The 19951-nt window shown below is 44.9% G+C and overlaps 1 protein-coding gene across 1 annotated transcript in view; it reads left to right on the top strand.

The window, feature by feature from the left end:
- Nucleotides 1-14509: 14509 nt before the first annotated feature.
- Nucleotides 14510-19951, top strand: part of ANXA6 (annexin A6) — a 47157-nt gene continuing 41715 nt past the window's right edge. The window contains exon 1 of the mRNA XM_065918951.1: nucleotides 14510-14636. The gene's annotated coding sequence lies outside the window, so the exon portion shown is untranslated. The remainder of the gene's footprint in view (nucleotides 14637-19951) is intronic.

Below are 19951 nucleotides of genomic sequence, written 5' to 3'. Positions count from 1 at the left end.
CATCCCTCCCTTGCCCTCTCCCACAGAGTCCAAAAGACTGTTCTATACATCTGTGTCTCTTTTTCTGATGAGGTTCCATTTGACCAGCCCCTCCCCTAATACATAGCCTCTTCCCCCAATACATGGCCCCTTCCCCTTGCCTCTGAGGTTATTTATTAACTTGGTGTGTGTTTTTCCAGATTTTATTTCTGCATTTATATAAGCACATGCGTATCCACAGAAAGATACAGGGTTGTTTCATGAGTTCTTTTGTTTTCTGTATGTGGTTTTACACTATAGATATTTTTCTTAAACTTGCTTTTTCTTTTTTTTAACTCAACAATGAGCAGTAGCTGTAAGGCATAGTTCCGGCGAGGCAGAAAAGACAAGACGACCTCAACAGAAGTAGGTTACCTTTATTCAGGCAAGGAGGGGCGACAGTCGGCCTAACGACCAGGCTGAGCGCAGAAAGGGATCAGGGAAGCTTCATACTTATAGGGAGGTTTGTGGAAGCGATAAGGGAAACGTCAATCAGGCGGGATATTTTGAGTATTCTTTTGTTGAGATGACACTTGTAGTTGGGCAGGGGGTGATAAGTCTTCTGGGCGGGTGTAGGGGGTGGAAGGTTTCCAGACAGGGGTGATAAGTCCCAGATAGATGCAACTGGCCTGGAGCATCAGGATGGAACTAAAGTTATGCTTTGTTTTCTCCGAAGTTAGATGATTCAGCAAGGGGCCTTTGAGACTGTTGTTCTCTTTTCTAGGCCCAAAAGACTCCTTCATTCCCTAGGGGAGCAATTTCACAAGAAGAGCAGCCATGTGTCCCAGATAATGAGCGTGGGGGATCCACTCAAGGATCTGGGTCTAGGCTGCAGGTCATTACACAGTCTCAGAGACCCCTGTCCCTCTTTGTCCCACAGCACATAACTCAGTTTGCAATTTTATGATAATTTTTGATTGTTCACCTCCAACGCTCGAGGGTGTGAGCTGTGTGAAGCTGGGACCAAGTCTGCTTGGTTCCCGCTTTGTTCCAGCCTCCTGCGCACTGCTGGCACTTTGTGGGCACTAGACAAACATTTGCTCAATGAATGAATGAACTGCTCCAGGCTGGTTTCAACAGAGAGACATAGCCCAGCCTTCTGTCTAATCCAAGGGCTCCCAAAGAGGCAAGTAACAGAAAGGTGGGGAATAGAGGGGGGCAGGACACAAATGGTTGAGGAAACATTGTGGAATTGGAAAGGTCACTGCCTTCCTGAGTGTCAGCCCTCAGATGGGATTAGGGTGGGACTAAACACTCTTAAAACTGCAGAATTTATTTATCTATGGCTGCTTGTGTGGCCTTTCTCCAGTTGCATGAAGCAGGAGCTACTCCTCTGCTGTGGTGTGCGGGCTTCTCATTTTGGTGGCTTCTCTTTCTGCAGAGCACAATGCAGACTTCAGTAGTTGCTGCTCTTGGGCTCAGAACTTGTGACACATAGGCCTAGCTTCTGCTTGGCATGTGGAGTCTTCCCAGACCAGAAACCGAATCCACGTCCCCTTCACTGGCAGGTGGATCCCTAGCCACTGCACTACCAATTTATTTTTCATTCATCAAATATTTATTGAAAGTCTACAATCAGTGGAGACATGAAGACAGGCATTAACCAAACACACAAATATATAAATACCAACTGGGGCCCAAGTTATGATGAAAAAGGATAGAATTCCATGACAGGCCATGGAGAAGGGTGTATAAAGTGCCCTGGAGGAAGGGCTGAAAGGAATTTCTGAAGAAGTGCTATTTAAGGAGAAACCCACAACAATAGTAAGAGCTAGTCAGGCAAGCTTTGAAGAAAAGCTCTCATTTCATGCAAATGGACTCTTTCAATAGAATTTTGAGTGAGGCCTGGGATTTCGGATCCCGGAAAGATGACCTTAAAGTTACAGAGCCTTAGTATCACAGAATCTTGAAAGAACCACAGATTCCTCAACAGCAAGTGGAGTCTTAGAATGTTACAGACTAAGAATATTCACAGACAAGAAGAAAGGCAATCTTGAGATCATTTATTTCCCATCCCCTCCTCTCTAATAATGTACAGATAGTAACAAAACAAAAACTACACCACAAGGTCATATAACCCAGCCAGAGTAGCTCTTGCCTCTTACTATTACGGACCAGGACACTATCCATTTAATAAATAATAATAATGGTGGTGGTGGTTTAGTCAATAAGTCAAGTCCGACTCTTGTGACCCCATGGACTGTAGCCTGCCAGGTTCCCCTGTCCATGGGATTTTCCAGGCAAGAACACTGGGGTGGATTGCCATTTCCTTCTCCAGCGGATCTTCCCTACCCAGGAATCGAACCCGGATCTCCTGTACTGCAGGCAGATTCTTTACTGACTGAGCTATAATGATGTTTAAATTGATAATCTCTACTAAGTACTAATTTCTGCTAAAGGATTTATATCATATCAGTAAATTCCAACAGCAAACTTGCGAGGTAAATACTTTTATAATATCCATGCATTGTAACTGAAAAAACAGAATCTCAGAAAAATAAATGGTTCACGGTTACTCTGCTAGATGTGGTGGAACCAGACCCCTACAGCTTTTATGCTTATTTGCTTTTTAATTTAAAGACTATGCTCTAGAGACTTCCCTGGTGGCCCAGTGGTTAAAAATCTGCCTTCCAGTGCAGGGGACAAGGGTTCAATCCCTGGTTCAACCCCTGATCTCACATGCTTCAGGGCAACTTAAAAAAAAAAAAAAGTACTCTAAAAGCACTGTACTGTGCCTCCTTTTCTAATTACGGTGGCTTTCAAGCCTGCCCTTTTCACCATGATCCCAGCTTTGCTGTGACTTTTTCCTTAGGGGTCAAGGGAATCTCTTAGTTCAGCTTTGCTGTGGGGTGATGAGCGGTCTGGAGGGTCCACAGTACACCCTCCAGTCAAAGAAGCCTTCCGAAGACGTAGTTGCTGTTGTTCAGTCACTTGGTCGAAAAGCTGGCTTAAAAAAAGGCTGGCTGAAAACTCAGCATTCAAAAAATGAATGTCATGGCATCCGGGCCCATCACTTCATGGCAAATAGATGGGGGAGGGGAATGAAACTGAAGACCTAGATGTGGTGTCAAACCTAGAAGAAGTGAGTTTGCTTATGAGACTCGAGAGACACAGTGAGAGAACCCGAGTTCGAGTCTTGGGCACTGACCAGCTGTGTGATGTGACTGAGTAATGCAGCTTCCTGGGGCCTCAGGCTCCGTGTCCTTTAGGTGGATTATAGCGCCTGCTCTCTCTGCCTCAGCTGTGCTGAGATCATGGAGGCCAGCAAGTTTCCTGATGTATGAAATACAGGTAGAGATTCTAAAGCTCAGAAGTTTCTCTTTGACAGCGTACACTGATTTCCTCTAAATGGTAATATTTACCAGAAGCCTCAAAAAATATTCACTACTGTTTTTATTTGGAATTCAGGTTTTAGAAAGTAATCTCGAAAGTTTGCTGAAAAAAACAGAATCAACCTAAACATTCAACACTAGGCAATTAGATAAGTAAATTATACTGTTATCATGGAAAGGATTTGATCCAGCTACTTAAATGTTTTAAATAACAATATTCAATCACATGAAAAAAATTTTTAAATAAAGATTTATGGAGGATAAACTAATATTTGCAAAACTTCCCTGGTGGTCCACCAATTAAGACTTTGCAGAGTGTTCGGGTTCGATCCCTGGTCAAGGAAATAAGATCCCATAGGCTTCATGGCACAGTCAAAAATAAATAAATAAATACAACTTTTAAAAATAAGTCATTTGTGAAAAAAATAAAAATCAACTTATTAAAAAATAATAATGTTTTAGATATGTTAACTTTTTTTTCCAAAGAAAAGTCTGTGTGTGGTACATAGTTCACTTCAGTTCAGTCGCCCAGTAGGGTCCGACTCTTTGAGACTCCATGGACGGCAGCACACCAGGCCTCCATGTCCATCACCAACTCCCAGAGTTTACTCAAACTCATGTCCATTGAGTCGGTGATGCCATCCAACCATTTCATCCTCTGTCGTCCCCTTCTCCTCCCGCCTTCAATCTTTCCCAGCATCAGGGTCTTTTCAAATGAGTCAGCTCTTCACATCAGGTGGCCAAAGTATTGGAGTTTTAGCTTTAGCATCAGTCCTTCCAATGAATATTCAGGACTGATTTCCTTTAGGATGGATTTGTTGGATCTCCCTGCTGTCCAAGGGACTCTCAAGAGTCTTCCCCAACACAACAGTTCAATAGCATCAATTCTTCGACACTCAGCTTTATTTATAGTCCGATTCTCACATCCATACATGACCACTGGAAAAACCATGGCCTTGACTAGAGGGACCTTTGTTGACAAAGTAATGTCTCTGCTTTTAAACAATGCTGTCTAAGTTGATCACAACTTTCCTTCCAAGGAGTAAGTGTCTTTTAATTTCATGGCTGCAGTCACCATCTGCAGTGATTTTGGGGCCCAAAAATGTCTGCCACTGTTTCTCCATCTATTTGCCATGAAGTGATGGGACCAGATGCCATGATCTTGCCAACTTTTTCACTCTCCTCTTTCACTTTCATCAAGAGGCTCTTTAGTTCTTCTTTGCTTTCTGCCATAAGAGTGGTGTCATCTGCATATCTGAGGTTTTTTATATTTCTCCCTGCAATCTTGATTCCAACTTGTGCTTCATCTAGCCCAGCATTCTCATGATGTACTCTGCATATGAGTTAAATGAGCCAGGTGACAATATACAGCCTTGATGTACTCCTTTTCCTATTTGGAACCAGTCTGTTTTTCCATATCCAGTTCTAACTGTTGCTTGTGACCTGCATACAGATTTCTCAAAAGGCAGGTCAGGTGGTCTGGTATTCCCATCTCTTAAAGAATTTTCCACAGTTTATTGTGATCCACACAGTCAAGACTTTGGCATAGTCAACAAAGCAGAAATAGATGTTTTTCTGGAACTCTCTTGCTTTTTCAATGATCCAGTTGGCAATTTGATCTCTGGTTCCTCTACCTTTTCTAAAACCAGCTTGAACAACTGGAAGTTCATGGTTCATGTATTGCTGAAGCCTGGCTGTTGAGTATTACTTTGCTAGCATGTGAGATGTGTGCAGTTGTGCGGTAGTTTGAGCATTCTTTGGCATTGCCTTTCTTTGGCATTGGGATGAAAATTGACATTTTCCAGTCCTGTGGCCACTGCTGAGTTTTCCAAATGTGCTGGCATATTGAGTGCAGCACTTTCACAGCATCATCTTTTAGGATTTGAAATAGCTCAACTGGAATTCCATCACATCCACTAGCTTTATTCATAGTGATGCCTCCTAAGACCCACTTGACTTCACATTCCAGGATGTCTGGCTCTAGGTGAGTGATCACACCATCGTGATTATCTGGGTCATGAGGATCTTTTTTGTACAGTTCTTCTGTTATTCTTGCCACCTCTTCTTAATATCTTCTGCTTCTGTTAGGTTCATACCATTTCTATCCTTTATTGAGCCCACCTTTGCATGAAACGTTCCCTTGCTATCTCTAATTTTCTTGAAGAGATCTCTAGTCTTTCCCATTCTATTGTTTTCTTCTATTTCTTTGCACTGATCACTGAGGAAGGCTTTCTTATCTCTCCTTGCTATTCTTTGGAACTCTACATTCAAATGGGTATATCTTTCCTTTCCTCCTTTGCTTTTCCCTTCTCTTCTTTTCACAGCTATTTGTAAGGCCTCCTCAGACAGCCATTTTGCTTTTTTGCATTTCTTTTTCTTGGGGATAGTCTTGATCCCTGTCTCCTATATAATGTCACAAACCTCTGTCCATAGTTTTTCAGACACTCTATCAGATCTAGTCCCTTAAATCTATTTCTCACTTCCACTGTATAACTGTAAGGGACTTGATTTAGGTCATACCTGAATGGTCTAGTGGTTTTCCCTACTTTCTTCAGTTTAAGTCTGAATTTGGCAATAAGGAATTCATGATCTGAGCCACAGTCGGCTTCCAGTCTTGTTTTTGCTGACTGTATAGAGCTTCTCCATCTTTGGCTGCAAAGAATATAATCAATCTGATTTTGGTGTAGAGCATCTCATGATGTCCATGTGTAGAGTCTTCTCTTATGTTGTTGGGAAAGGGTGTTTGCTATGATCAGTTCTCTTGGCAAAATTCTATTAGCCTTTGCCCTGCTTCATTCTGTACTCCAACGCCAAATTTGCCTGTTACTCCAGGTGTTTCTTTACTTCCTACTTTTGCATTCCAGTCCCCTACAATGAAAAGGACATTTTTGTTTGTTTGTTTTAGTCCTAAAAGGTCTTGTGGGTCTTCGTAGAACCATTCAACTTCAGTTTCTTCAGCATTACTGGTCAAGGCATAGACTTGGATTACCATGATATTGAATGGTTTGCCTTGAAAATGAACAGAGATTATTCTGTTGTTTTTGAGACTGCATCCAAGTACTGCATTTCAGACTCTTTTGTTGACCATGAAGGCTACTCCATTTCTTCTAAGAGATTCTTGCCCACAGTAGTAGATATAATGGTCATCTGAGTTAAATTCACCCATTCCAGTCCATTTTAGCTCGCTGATTCCTAAAATGTCGATGTTCACTCTTACCATTTCCTGTTTGACCACTTTCAATTTGCCTTGATTCATGGACCTAACATTCCAGGTTCCTGTGCAGTATTGCTCTTTACAGCATCGGACCTTGCTTCCATCAGTAGTCACATTGATAACTGGGTGTTGTTTTTGCTTTGGCTCCGTCTCTTCATTCTTTCTGGAGTTATTTCTCCACAGATCTCCAGTAGCATACTGGGCACCTACTGACCTGGGGAGTTCATCTTTCAGTCTCCTATCTTTTTGCCTTTTCACTGTTTATGGGGTTCTCAAGGCAAGAATACTGAAGTGGTTTTCCATTCCCTTCTCCAGTGGCATGTAAGTTCCCCATAAATGTTGCTATTATTGCTGTTGTTGTTATGATAAATAATTATGCGATGATGTAGGCTATCTTTGGATTGTAAAATCATGACTTTAATTTTTTTTCATCTTTTGATTATCTATAATGAACACCCATTATTTTTATAATGAGAAACAAAACAATGAAAAAAGTGGGTCTGTGATTTTTAAGCCTGTCTTCCTTTAGTACACTGATTCCCCATCTCTTTATCCTCTAAGTGACCTGCCTGGCCAAAACTAGGTGTCCTCGTAAGACCCCAGAGCAGAAAACAATCTGCTTTTTGCCAAGTGAAACTCCTTATGTGCTCTTCCTTGGACAGAAGTGACCCTCAAGTGTTACGGAGAAATGTCAGGCACTGAAACAGGCCTTACGAGAACTGGTGGAGGAAAAGGTTCTTCCTGGTGGCCATGTGATCAGTCTGGGGCGCCTTTCTCAAATGAATTTAAAGTGAGATCTGAGGGGACGTCCCTGTTGGTCCAGTGGTTAAGACTCTGTGGTTCCAATGCAGGGGGCTTGTATTTAATCCCTGGTCAGGAAACAGACCCCACATGCAGTGCAGTGTGACCTAAAAATATAAATACAAAATAATAAAATAAAATAGACCCAGAAATTCCCTGGTGATCTAGTATCAGGACTCCACACTTTCGCTGCTGAGGACCCAAGCCAAATCCCTGGTCGGGGAACTAGGATTCCACAAGCTATGTAGTACGGCCAAAAATGTTTTTTAAAAATAAATTGAGACCCATCTCTGCGACCACCCAACAGTGGGTCACCTCTTTGGACGCAGGCCGGCAGAACTAGGAACTGCCAGTAGGTGGCAGTATCTGACCGTCTCCAGCTTCCCCAGGGGGCGTGCATGCCTGTGTTCCTTCGGTCGGAGTCTGGAGTGGGTGGCCACGCCCTCCTACAGGGGGTCTTCACCACCCAGGGACTGAACCTGCATCTCTTACCTCTCCTGCATTGGCAGGCGGGTTCTTTACCCCTAGCGTCACCAACCAGATCCTGAACTTCTCTCATCTTAAATCAGAGAAACCACAGTCCAGCGAAGGGAAGTGAAAAAGTCTGGAATCCCAGTCCCTCGTTCTGACCCGTGTCACAGCACCACACCATCTCTTAACACTTTGGGAAGGGCCACTCCGTGGAGGAGGGGGCTTGGGGCAGTGCCAAAGAGATGAAGTCATCTTAGCCTGCCCTCTCTTCCTAACACAGACATCCTTTGTCTGTCTCCTTTCAGGCTTTGTCTCCACCAGCCAGTGAGGCTGTGTGACATATGCTGTTCCACGGTCCCCGGATGTTTAGGCTGTTTCATTTTTTGCAATTAAGAAATACACTGTTGGGCCTAAAAAAGCTTTCTCTGTATTTCAAACTATTTTCTTTGTACTAAAATTTCTTAGGATTAATTCCCAGAAATGAGATGATAGGCTCAAAAAGACTGAGTGATATATTAGACTTTTTTCTGTAGCTCCACGAATAAGGCCCTGGGCTCTGCAGTTAAGGGGACCTGGCTTTCCCTCCTGCCCTCGGTTCCTTGGGCTGACTTTGGGCAAAGGCCATAATTTCTCTGAACTTCAGTTAACCTTACTGCAAATCCCTACACTTGTACACTAGATTCCACTCTTTTTAAAAAATTATTAATTTGACTGCACCAAGTAAATAAAGGTCTTAGTTGTTGCATGTGGGAACTTTAGTTGCAGCATGCAAAATCATAGTTACAGCATGTGGGCTCTAATTCCCTGACCAGGGATCAAACCCAGGCCCCCTGCGTTGGGAGCTTGAAGTCTTAACTACTGAACCACTATGGAAGTCCACTAGTTCCCACTCTTTGTCCATCATCTGTGCTGTCCCTCTTTATCTGATCATTTGCATCAGCACGTGAATATGCTGTGATGCTTCCAATCATTAAAAAAAAGAACCAAAACCCTCCTCTTGACCCCATCCTCCTGCCAGAAACTGCCACGTATCTTTGCTGGCCTTTACAGCAAAGCTCCTGGAATAAGTAGCTGATGTTTCTAATCCTCAGCCCATTCCAATCAAGCAAGTCTGCACCCACAACAATCCATCCAGTCTGCTCTTCACAGCATGGGAAACAGGGCCTCCCATGTACTGTAACATATCAAATAAGCCTAATTAGTTTAACATCTCCCTTTTTACAAGGAGAGAAGACAAATCTTTGGTACATTTGAGAGACCCTATGAAATATTTCAAATCTCAGAGTTAGTTTTAAGTCAAAAAGACTTTGTTGAGAATTTCATTTTGGAAAGTTTGTCAAAAATATCAAAAGTTTTCAAAACACTTGGTCAAACAGGATCATAGGTCACTGCGAAAATACACTTAGTTATCCATTTAAATATTAATAACAACGACTTCATAGGCAAACAGAAGGTTATGTAATTCGGAGCAAAATTTAGCTTTTTTAATAATATCCGGAGGACTAAAGACTTGATAAAGACAATGTAGAAAATAAGGTGTAATTTTGGAAAAACAAGCTCTACCTTTTATAGTCACTTATTATCAAGAGGAGACCAATAGGAATAAGCCAATAAACAAACTGGCTTTATTTACTGTGGATTAATCCTAGATCATGTGAACCTGAAAAGCATTTGGCTTAGTTTCTATTATAATTTGGGGAATATACTCAATTTACATAGTGCTTTTTTGTTTTAAGCCAATTAAATAGAGCTCTTTTACAAATTAGTTGTAGCAACATCATCTGAACATAGAAAAAAATACCATATCTATACAAATAGACACAAAGATCTCACAGTTTTCATTTTAAAACTTTAGTCCTTAATCAGGTATAATACAAAACTCACTAGTTTATAGAAATTATTATACCAAGTGAAGTAAGTCAGACAGAGGAAGACAAATATATGATATTGCTTATTTGCAGAATCTAAAAAAAGGATACAAATGAACTTATTTACAAAACAGAAAGAGACTCACAAACATAGAAAATAATCCTATTGTTACCAAAGGGAAGAGGGGGGAGATAAATTAGGAGCTGTAGATTAACATATACACACTACTATATACAAAATTGATAAGTGGCACTTCCCTGGCAATCCAGCGGTTAAGACTTTCGATCCTTGGTCAGGGATCTAAGATCCCACACGTTTAGCACAGTCAAATGATAGGTAGGTAGATGGGTACAAATAAGCAACAAGAACCTACTGTATAGCACAGGGACTATATTCAATAACTTGTAATAACCTATCAAGGAAAAGAATCTGAAAATTTGCTATATACTTGAAACTAATGGTAAATCAACTATTATGTCAATAAAAAGACAAAAAAACCCTCACTAGTTTATAAATAACAGTTGGAATAAATTGTCTAGTCACTCAGATGACTAAATAAAAGTCTTTCATTATTTGTGAAGAATATCTTTAAGACCTGTATTTGCCCTTGACAAGCAATTTTTTTAAATTTTTTTTTTTAATTGAAGGATAATTGCTTTACAGAATTTTGTTGTTTTCTGTCAAACCTCAACATGAATCAGCCATAGGTATATATGCCTTTGACAAGCAATTTTAAGGAGGTAATTTGAACAGAGTCTTTTAGGTAATTTGAGTTTTAAAATACCTCTTTTCCTTTTTAAAATTTTTTCTTCTCCAGTCTTGGGAATTGGAGATGGCTTAGGTAAGAGTTCCCAGAGAGGTTATAAGCCTTTTGAGATAAATAGGGATGGTTTTGGGATCCATGAAAAGGAGTGGGTAGAATGTGAACTGCCTCTAGAGCTGCATTTACAATTGTGCAAAAATTTGTTAAGATGTAACTTAAATGATATTGCAGGTTGATCTACGCATCCAGCTGCATAATATCTGGTTTTAAAGGGGGTTGTCATAACAGAAAGGGCAGTATGGATAGTCTTCTGCAGTGTTACAGAAAGGAAGTTCAGAGATAGATGGATAGCAGGTAGGAGATCATTGTGGTGGACATTCAGAGGAACAGGAAGGAGCAGAGGGAGCTAGAGAGAGCACTCTCAGGAGCCTCAGAGGATTTTTCCAATGTGGAAATGCTCTGAAATAATTGTGTTTCTCCCAGGGAAGCGGTTGTGGGTTCATTATATTTGGAGGCTCCCAACACCAATTGAAATAGGCTTCCTGTTATTTGTTGTCTTACATCCTTTTTCTAATTAACTATGTAGATAAACTAATTTGGGAATTTCCCCAAAGCCCCAAGTTGGTCAATTTAATTGTAAATCATCCCAAGTAATTATAGTCCAGCAAGATAAACACTTGCAGGACTAGAGTACATAGTGTTTACACAGGAGTTCCAGGGGCTGCTCTACAGCCTTACCTTTGGTGGTGGTGGTTTAGTCGCTAAGTTATGTCCGACTCTTGCGACCCCACGGGCTGTAGCTCCTCTGTCATGGGATTCTCTATGCAAGAATACTGGAGCCTTACCTTTAGAGAGGAAAATTTTCATTTTTCCAAGAGTGATTACTCACCACACCAAAATGGGAAACAAAGTCCTGAAAACTGGCACAGAGGACACTCAAATAGAACAGAACTTCTAAGGTGGGAGGTTCAGGTACAGGACTTAGCACCACAAGCCAGGATCACCTAAGAAAACAGCAGAGCACAGTGGACTCTGGTAGGTGCTTTATTCCAGTCCATGATGATGCTGGAGTGAGGGAAGAGGAAGGTCACTCTGTATCCCATTTGTCGGACCAGGTCAAAGAAAGAAGTGCAGAAGGCTGCAAATAAGAAAAGAGTTTATTTGGTCTTAAGAATTGCGATTTGGGAGACACAGATTCCAGTAAAACTGAAATAGTGTTCCAAAGAAGAGAAAGAGTCAAGGGCTTATAATTATAGGCAAAAGCCAAGAAGCTGGGAATTCCCTGGTAGTCCAGTGGTTAGGACTGTGTGCTTTCACTGCCAAGATCAATCCCTGGTTAGGGAACTAAGATCCTCCAAGCTGTGCAGTGTGGAGAAAAAGAAAAAAAAATTAAAAACTGCAGTTGTGTTAAAAAGCCATGAGGCTGGACTCTATTGTAAGAAAGTAAGTATTTGTCCTTAAGGGATGGCTGTTTTAAGTTCTTTTAGGGTAAGGGTTTGATGAGTACCTGAGTATTAGCCTCTGGGTGAAAACAGATGTTCTGGACAACAACAAATTCCATCAGATTCCATCTAGGCTAAGACAAGCATAAGTCACACTTCCTCAATGCCATCCAGGCTCCATATTTAGAGAGCTCTAACAAATACCAAGTCCATTTGGATTTTCCTTTCACAAGAGGGCTGCCCAGAGAGCTAAGTAAAACATTATTTGGGGGTTAATATTTGGTAAGCTAAGAGATAAGTGTTTGATTCAGTAGACTGAGTGCAGAGGCTTGCCCTCAGCAATAGGGTAGAAATCATCCAATCCATTGAGGGACCTAATGGAACAAAAGGCAAATGAAGGGCAAATTCACTGTCTCTTCTTGAGCTGGAAAATCTCTCTGTTCCTGCCTTTATTGACATCAGAAGCTATATCTTCTTATCTCCCTGCCCATCCCTGTCCCTACCTTCCCACCCCCTCCCTCCCTCTGGCTCACTCCACTCCACTGGCCTCCTTGCTGTTCCTTCAACATTCCAGGTTTGCTCCAGCTCTGGAGCATTTGTTCCAGCTGTTTTCTCTGCTGAAAACCCTATGTAACATTGCAACTTCTCCCATCAGCCTGGGACACTTCATCTGCTTTTTCTTCTTTTTGTCCAAAGCACTTATCACCTTCTAGCATGCTGTCATGTTTACTTATTGTGTATCTATCTTCCCTCTGCTGGAATGCAGATTCCATGAGGGCAGAGATCATTGTGTTTGCTGATAAAGTTTCTAAAATAGTGCCTGGTACAGAGGAGGTGCTGAATAAATATTTACTAATGAATTGTGAGGATTCAATGTGGCATTGCAAGTAAAGCATTTATAATGGTGCCTGGCTCATACAAAATTCTCAATAAATAGCAGATACTGTTATGATGCTTGAGGAGACCTCACCTCCATCCTTGCTTGGGCCAGCCTCCTCACAGTCTATCTCAGTAGGTGTTGCTTCCGAAGCCAAGCAGGACCCTGTGGGGCTCCCACATATAAATCCTTTCTGCATCCCCATTTCTTGTTTGCAGAAAAACAGGCTTTAGCCTCCGCGACCATCCCTGAGTTCCAAGGCGGTAAGTAAGTTCAAACAATTGCTAATCAGGGAAGGGAGGGGATGTGGAAACAAAGGAGGAGCAGTGTAGAGAAAATAGCAGTCTCGAGGCAGGGTCCTGGTCCTCCTGAATGAATATACGTAGCAATACCTTTGAGTTATTCTGCAGGAACTCGTGTCCGGCAACACTTCGGCTAACAGCAGATGTCATCTTAAGTTAATCATGTAATTAATTTACTTATTTAAACCATTAATTATTTTAATTTCTTCTTAGTCTCCTACTAGATTCCATTCATCTTTTGGTCACAATTTAACACCACTCTCATTCAAAGATGTAGGTTAGGCGGGATCCATCTGCCATTAAAGTATCTTTTATTGTTGCCAGATTATAACTATATAATCTTTATTTTAACAAAGACCTAACTATCTGTCTTCCATAAGAGTAGAAACTCCCTGAGGGCCGGTCTGGGCTTCATTTACTATTTGCACACTGGTCTCCCAGCTCAGTGCCCAGCATGAAGCAGGTGCTCAATAAATGTTGGGGGAATCAATAGATGAACATACCCCTTGCTAGAGGCTTAGAGTTCTCTAAACAAGTGACAGATTGAAGACAACATTTGGAAGAAGTTTTGATGATCCCTATCTTTTGGTTGAGCAAATTGAAAATCAGAGCATCTAAGAGTCTTGCCTGTGAAGACTCAGCAGCCCAGGGTTGCCATCTTTCCATCAAAGCAGAATTTCCAAGGGGTGAGTGGAGGGTGGGAAGTACTTCTGATTTTACTGCAGCATCACCTCCTGTAGGAAGTCTTTACAAATCCCCTGGGGGACAGTCATTCTCAGTTCCTCTGGATTCCCAAAGTTTATCCCTTTATAAGTATTCTATGGTTTCCCCCCACAGCCCCGAATTATAGCTGCTGGTCTGTCTCCCTTTCCGTGGGGCTGTGCGCTCCCCAGAGCAAAGCTGGAGCAAGCGCCCCTCCGGAACCACCTGGCCCAGGTTGGAATCCGCGCTCCACAACTTACTAGCTGTGTGACCTTCGTTCAAAAACTGGGTTTCTCTGGGCTCTCCTCTGGAAAGTGGCTAAGTCATGTCACAGACCTGATGGGGCTGCTGAGGGATAGAATCTGAGCAGGCAGATTAAATGCTGGGCTTTAATTTGTTAAACGTCAAGGTCCTGTTTCTCAACAAAGCTAGGGCGAGCAGTAGGAATTTGGGGGAAAGCGTACAGAACTGGAGTCGGGAGCTCTGACTTTTGGCCCTGAACGGCCGAGTGACCTTGGCCAAGTCCGCCTCCCCAGGTCGCGCGGGTCCGGGGACTGAGCTGGGACGGAGGTTCTCCCGGAGAGGCCCCTCCCGGCTGGTGACAGTCTAAGATTCCAGGAGAGAAAGAGTTTGGGGATGGGGGAAGGGTGGGGGTGGGGGAGGCGGGGCGAGCCCGATTGGCCCCCGCGCGCCACGTGTCCGGCCCGGGAGCCGAAGACTGTCCTCCTGGCCCGCCCCTGCGCTGCGGCTGCTAGCTCTGCTAACGGGCTCTGACCCAGCGAGCTCCGCGTCCGCGTGTCGGTCTGCCCCTCTGTCCGTCCGCTACGGGAGGCTTCCGCCGCGCGGTGAGTAGGTTGAGGCTGGAGACGGGATCGCTCCAGGGGAGCCCCCCACCCGACTCGGGGCGGGGGGCGTTGTAGGGACCTGAAGGGAGACCCGTAAACGCCCAGTCATCGCTGACCCACGCCTGCCGCCGGCTCCGGGAGGGGCGCGGGGACCGGGAACTCGAGGGCGCGGTAACCCGAGAGGGTCGCGGGCAGCGCGCGTCTGGGGCAGCGCAGCGGAGCAAATCCATCGCCGCGGGTGCGGAGGCGGAGGGCGCGCGGACTGCGGTTTGGAGAGGAGAAAAGGAGAGGAGGAGGGAGGGGATGGGGGTGCTGCTCTGCAGAGGGTGTGGAGGAGGGGCGGGGGGCCCCTGGGATCCCTGCGGTGCGGGGCTTGAGAGACTTTGAAGGCCCCGGGTTGGATTCACCTGAATGGGGTTTAAGGGCCCTCAGGGAAGGGTGTGGCTGGAACCGAAGACTGGGCAAAGAGAATCCGACCCTGGGGCTGCACCTGAAATGGCTTGTGTGTGTACCCGAGGGAGGGCCCTTTGTGTGCTGACCGACGTGGGGCCGGCTGTCCACAATTCCGGGCCCCATGGGCCCTCCCGCCCTCTAGGGACCACTCCTCTCTTTTAAAGGAGACTCCCAGCTGGGCTCCAGGGGCCTTGTGATGGTATGGAGGCCCCACCCTTCCTCTTGATCCCCTCAGTCCAGGGTCGGCCTTTCCAAAGCTTGGGGGCCTCAGATGACACCTCAGATACTAGCTTGGGTGTGATATTCCCTGAGTCCAATCAGGGCTCCACCAGCAGCATGCAGTGTGACCTTGAATCCCTAGCGTTCCCTTTCTGAGCCTCAGTTTCCTTCTCCAAGTCCAGAACTGATAAACCCAGCCCCTCAAAAAGAAGCAATGGCTGTGAAAATTGATTTATTTGTCAGCTGCAGAGAATGATGGCAGATTTGGGAAGTCTGGATTACAGGCTTGGGAAGCCTGGCCTACCCAGCCCGGCCTTGGAAGGGGAAGGGGCGGGGTGGTCCTTTGCTTCCTCCCTCCCCTTCCTTTCCTCTCAACCTTGGTGGGTTTTCACCGACAATTCCAAATTTGGACAAAGGCCTGCGAGTTTGTAAAAGAGCTCTGGTTTCCCGGGTCCGCCCTTTCCTCTCCCTTCCCCTCCTTCCCCTACCCAAAGCACACCTTAAATTGCCGGCCCCACTGACCCAACCTGTCGTCGTGATCTGCTCAGCCCCCGCTTTGGAGGTGAATGGCCGCCTAGTTTTGGTTGTCTTGGACCCTGCCCTTCTGGCTGGCAAGCTCTGCACCAACGCAGAGGGCACTGGCCTGGGGGTCAGTGAAAAGCTGGGTCACAGTTCCAGGTGCGGGGGTCCTTGGGCAAACCCCTTCCTGCTCTGTGCCTTGAAAGTCTGCTGAACTGACTGACTGCCTCTTGCTGTGCTGGTGGTCTAGGAGTCAACTGTTCGGAGACTTAGGATTGTGGGGAATAGGGTGGGGCAGAGGCACCCATCCCCCTGGGCAGCTGTGACAGTCACTCATCCATCTTTCTTTGCCTTCCACTCTTTGTTCCTGAGGCCCAGGCTGCTGGGATACAGAAAATATTTGTGGTTTCTGGGTAAGGGCCACTGGAGCAGACTCTGTCTTGGAGTGTGCAGAGGAGGGGGCTGCCCCTGAGAAGCCAGGGAGCTGGCCTGTTGGGCTCATTCCTGAGACGGGGTCGGGGAGCTCTGCGGTGTTGGGTACCCGCCAGCGTCTGGAACATCTGCACTGCAGCACCCAGAGGAGCTCCGGCCACACCCAGCCCCCCGCCTCTGCCTTGCACTAGCCAGCCGGCCCAGGCACACTACTACCCCTCTGGGCCGTAGTGCCCTCCTCTTTAGAGGGATAAGGGCTGTGCCCAGGGGACCCAGCTGGTCAAATGGTTTGGGGCTGCTGGCTCTTCATGCACCTTTCTAGAATTTTCCATGGAGGTCCAGTCATGTCCCCAACCTCACCCCACCCAACCCCTCCAAGATACTTCCTGGGTGGGGACAAAACACAGGGTGTGGTCTCGACCCTGATTTTCAACTTGTCTGTTGCTCTAGCTCCATCTCAAAAGAGGAGAGGAAGTCTTGGGTCAGGGTGCCTTTATTCATCCTTTAAAACGTGTTGGTTTGGAATCCAGCCACACTCCCTTTCCTTCTGAAGTTGAGAAACTCTCCCCAGAGACTAGCCAAGAAGGACTGCCTGTCCTTAGGTTCTCTGAGCCTCAGATCCCCCGTCTGTAAAATGAGGATGAGGTTGATATTCACCCTTACGAGATTATAAGATGGCTGCTGCTGCTGCTAAGTCACTTCAGTCGTGTCTGACTCTGTGCGACCCCATAGACGGCAGCCCACCAGGCTCTCCCATCCCTGGGATTCTCCAGGCAAGAACACTGGAGTGGGTTGCCCTTTCCTTCTCCAATTATAAAATGGCAGATGTGAAAGTGTTTTGAGAACACCCTGCCCAGAGAAGCAGGTGCTACTGCTAGAATCTCAGAAGGGTGTGGTGCTTGAGGAAGCAGATGACCTGAGGCTCGGGTTCCTCATCTCCAAAACGGGCATCTTTGTAAATAATAATAAAATAGTAACTTCTATTATTTATTGAACCTTCTAACTCACCAGGTCTTGGCTGAACCCTTGATATGTTGAATGCTGTTATCATGCCCTTTCTGCAAATGTGGAAACTCAGTTATCAGATGTTTAGGGTAGAAAGAACACTAACTAACACTTACATAAGGTGTCCTGTGCTCCAGGACGTCTTCTAAGCCCTCTTGCTCTTTATCACTAAGTTGTGTCCGACTCTTTTGTGACCCTATGGACTGTAGCCCACCAGGCTCCTCTGTCCATTGGGTTTCCCAGGCAGGAATACTGCAGCGGGTAGCCATTCCCTTCTCCAGAGGACTTCCCGATCCAGGGGTCAAACCCGTGTCTGTCTCCTGCGTTAGCAGTGGATTCTTTACCTCTGAGCCGCCTGGGAAGCCCCCTTCTAAGCACTAGATAAGTCTTAATTTTTTTCACGCTGACCACAGCTCCTCTGAGGTAGGCACAATTTTATCCCCTATTTTACATATGAAGTATGTGCCCAAGGCCACTCAGCTCCTAAACCGCAGATCGGGCTCCAGTCTCGGGCAGCCTGGCTCCCGCCTGTGTGCCGAGGACGCTGTGCTCACAGAAGTGGCCTGAACTGGGATTCAAACCCAGGCCAGTCCAACCCAAACCTGGGGCATCCCAGATTGTCTCCTGGGGCCTTATCCTGCCTGAGGATCAATGGTTCTGGGTCAGAAGAGGGGAAGACACTGCTCTCTAAGAAACCCGAGTGCTGTGAGCTAGGGGGTGTGCCCGGGCACAGGGCCAGGAAAGGCATTGACTCTGGCTTCATTAAGGCAGGTCCTGGCGGGGGGGGGGGGGGGGGGGGGGGCGCTGGCCTTTGGTGTCTTCCTGCGGACTGTGATGGGGAGGAGCCGTCTGGAAAGGAGAAAGGGGAGGAGCTAGATTTTGTAGCCCAGGGGCCTCCAAAGAGGGGTGCACACACCCTGGGAAGCACTGAAGATGATTTACTGGGATGCCAGAAGAAGCTGTTAGACCTCTTACTATATATGCTTTTAATCTCATGCTTAAAAAGTATGTTTGTTTATCGTAATGAATGATCTTTATTTTTTCTTTTGTTACTGGTGGTATATGGGATAAAAAAAAAAATGCAGGTCACTGCAGAAAAATTTGTCAACTTCTTTGAGGTGGGAGATTCAGCTGTCCTATCATCTTTTCTACCCCCAGCTCCTGTGGGTTTTGAAAAATGAGGCCCTGCTTAATCACTAATGTTTTGTATGAGCGGGGAAAGTTGCTTAACCCTTCAAGTAATTTCCTCTCCTGACTGTATAATGAGTTTGAAAACTGGTTGGCAAGATGATTTCTTTTTATTCTATGATTTTTTTCAAAGGAGTCACTAAAGAAAGCTTGAAAATTACTCAGTATCTTTCACTTAACAATCCTTATAAACCATGCTTGGTAGTAGGGGGTGCGTTAAGGAAACATACACAATGATTTTCAGGAAAAGGTAAAAAGGTAAAGTGATTCTACCTTTATATCACTCACACAGATATAAAAATGATCGTGTGCTAAAGATTTTGTTCTAGTCAATAATCAGTGACTGGACCAGGCAGATGTTAGAACCAGCTCAGAAGAGAATAATTAGTTACTTTTATATTGAAAGGAATGTACAAATGGAGGCAAACTGGTTTTTCCACCAGAGGGGGAGGGGAAAGGGAGGGAAATCCACCCAACTTTTTATCAGCTAGGACAGAATTAGCATGTCTCTAAGAGCTGTGTTTTTATAGATTTTTCTTTCCCCTTGTAATACCTTGAAGACAAACAGCCTCCATCTAATTGAGTAATGATAAATCCACAGTGGTTGACCCAAGCATCTCACGGGTAGATGGTTTCAGAGTCGCGCTGTGGTTCAAAGGTGGGAGAAGTCCCTCCTGACTTCCTAGAAGAGTTAGAGTCACTTGGGAGAGTTTTCAAAGATTTCGAAAGCCCAGGCCTCATCTGTGGCCTGTTGAGTCTCTGGAGGTGGCCTTAAGCTTTGCTAAGTTTGAAAAATTCCCCAGGTGGTTATTAATGAAGTCAGAATTGAAAAAGCACTGATTTTGATGCTAGAAGACTGGTTAGAAAGTGCTAATGGAAGAGATTCCTGGTTTAGGGGGAAAGAGGGTGTGGTGGTGGGTGAAGAAGAAGAGGGAAGCAAATCAGGAAGGATGTTAAGGGCCTTGAATGCCGAGCTCAGAGGGCCTACGTTGAAGGAGGTCTTTGGAGATGAGTGGGCAGTCCCTTGGGCACTCCTGGGGCACAGAGGTTTGGGTGATTTTTTTTGCATGATTTTCCAGATTATTTATAAAATTGCCCTTACCCGCTGCACCTGATCTCATACCCTAATACTCAACATCTCTCTCCTCCCAAAGGTAGTGCACTCAATTCCTCTAAAGCCAGCAGGCTGCGTTTTGAAGACAGAAGTGCTTTTTCTTATGCTGATGCTTCTTCTCCCCTCTTTCTTCTCCTTCTTTTGCTTCATTCCATTGAGTCCATATTCTTGATTGTGTACTTCTGTCAGCCTGAACCCCTAATATGCATCTTTAACTTTATATATGTATAGCAGACATAAAAATGGAACATGAAAGGACAAGATCAATTTATTATTTTTATCTATCTATTTAGTTGTGCCAGGTCTTAGACGAGGCGTTCGGGATCTTTAGTTGCATCATATGAACTCTCAGTTGTAGCAAATGGAATCTAGTTCCCTGACCAGG

Source organism: Muntiacus reevesi, chromosome 1 (genome assembly GCF_963930625.1).
Source record: "Muntiacus reevesi chromosome 1, mMunRee1.1, whole genome shotgun sequence".
In the NCBI taxonomy this organism is placed as follows: domain Eukaryota; kingdom Metazoa; phylum Chordata; class Mammalia; order Artiodactyla; family Cervidae; genus Muntiacus; species Muntiacus reevesi.
Note: the sequence above shows the minus strand (reverse complement) of the source record. Positions and strands in the feature narration are given on the sequence as shown.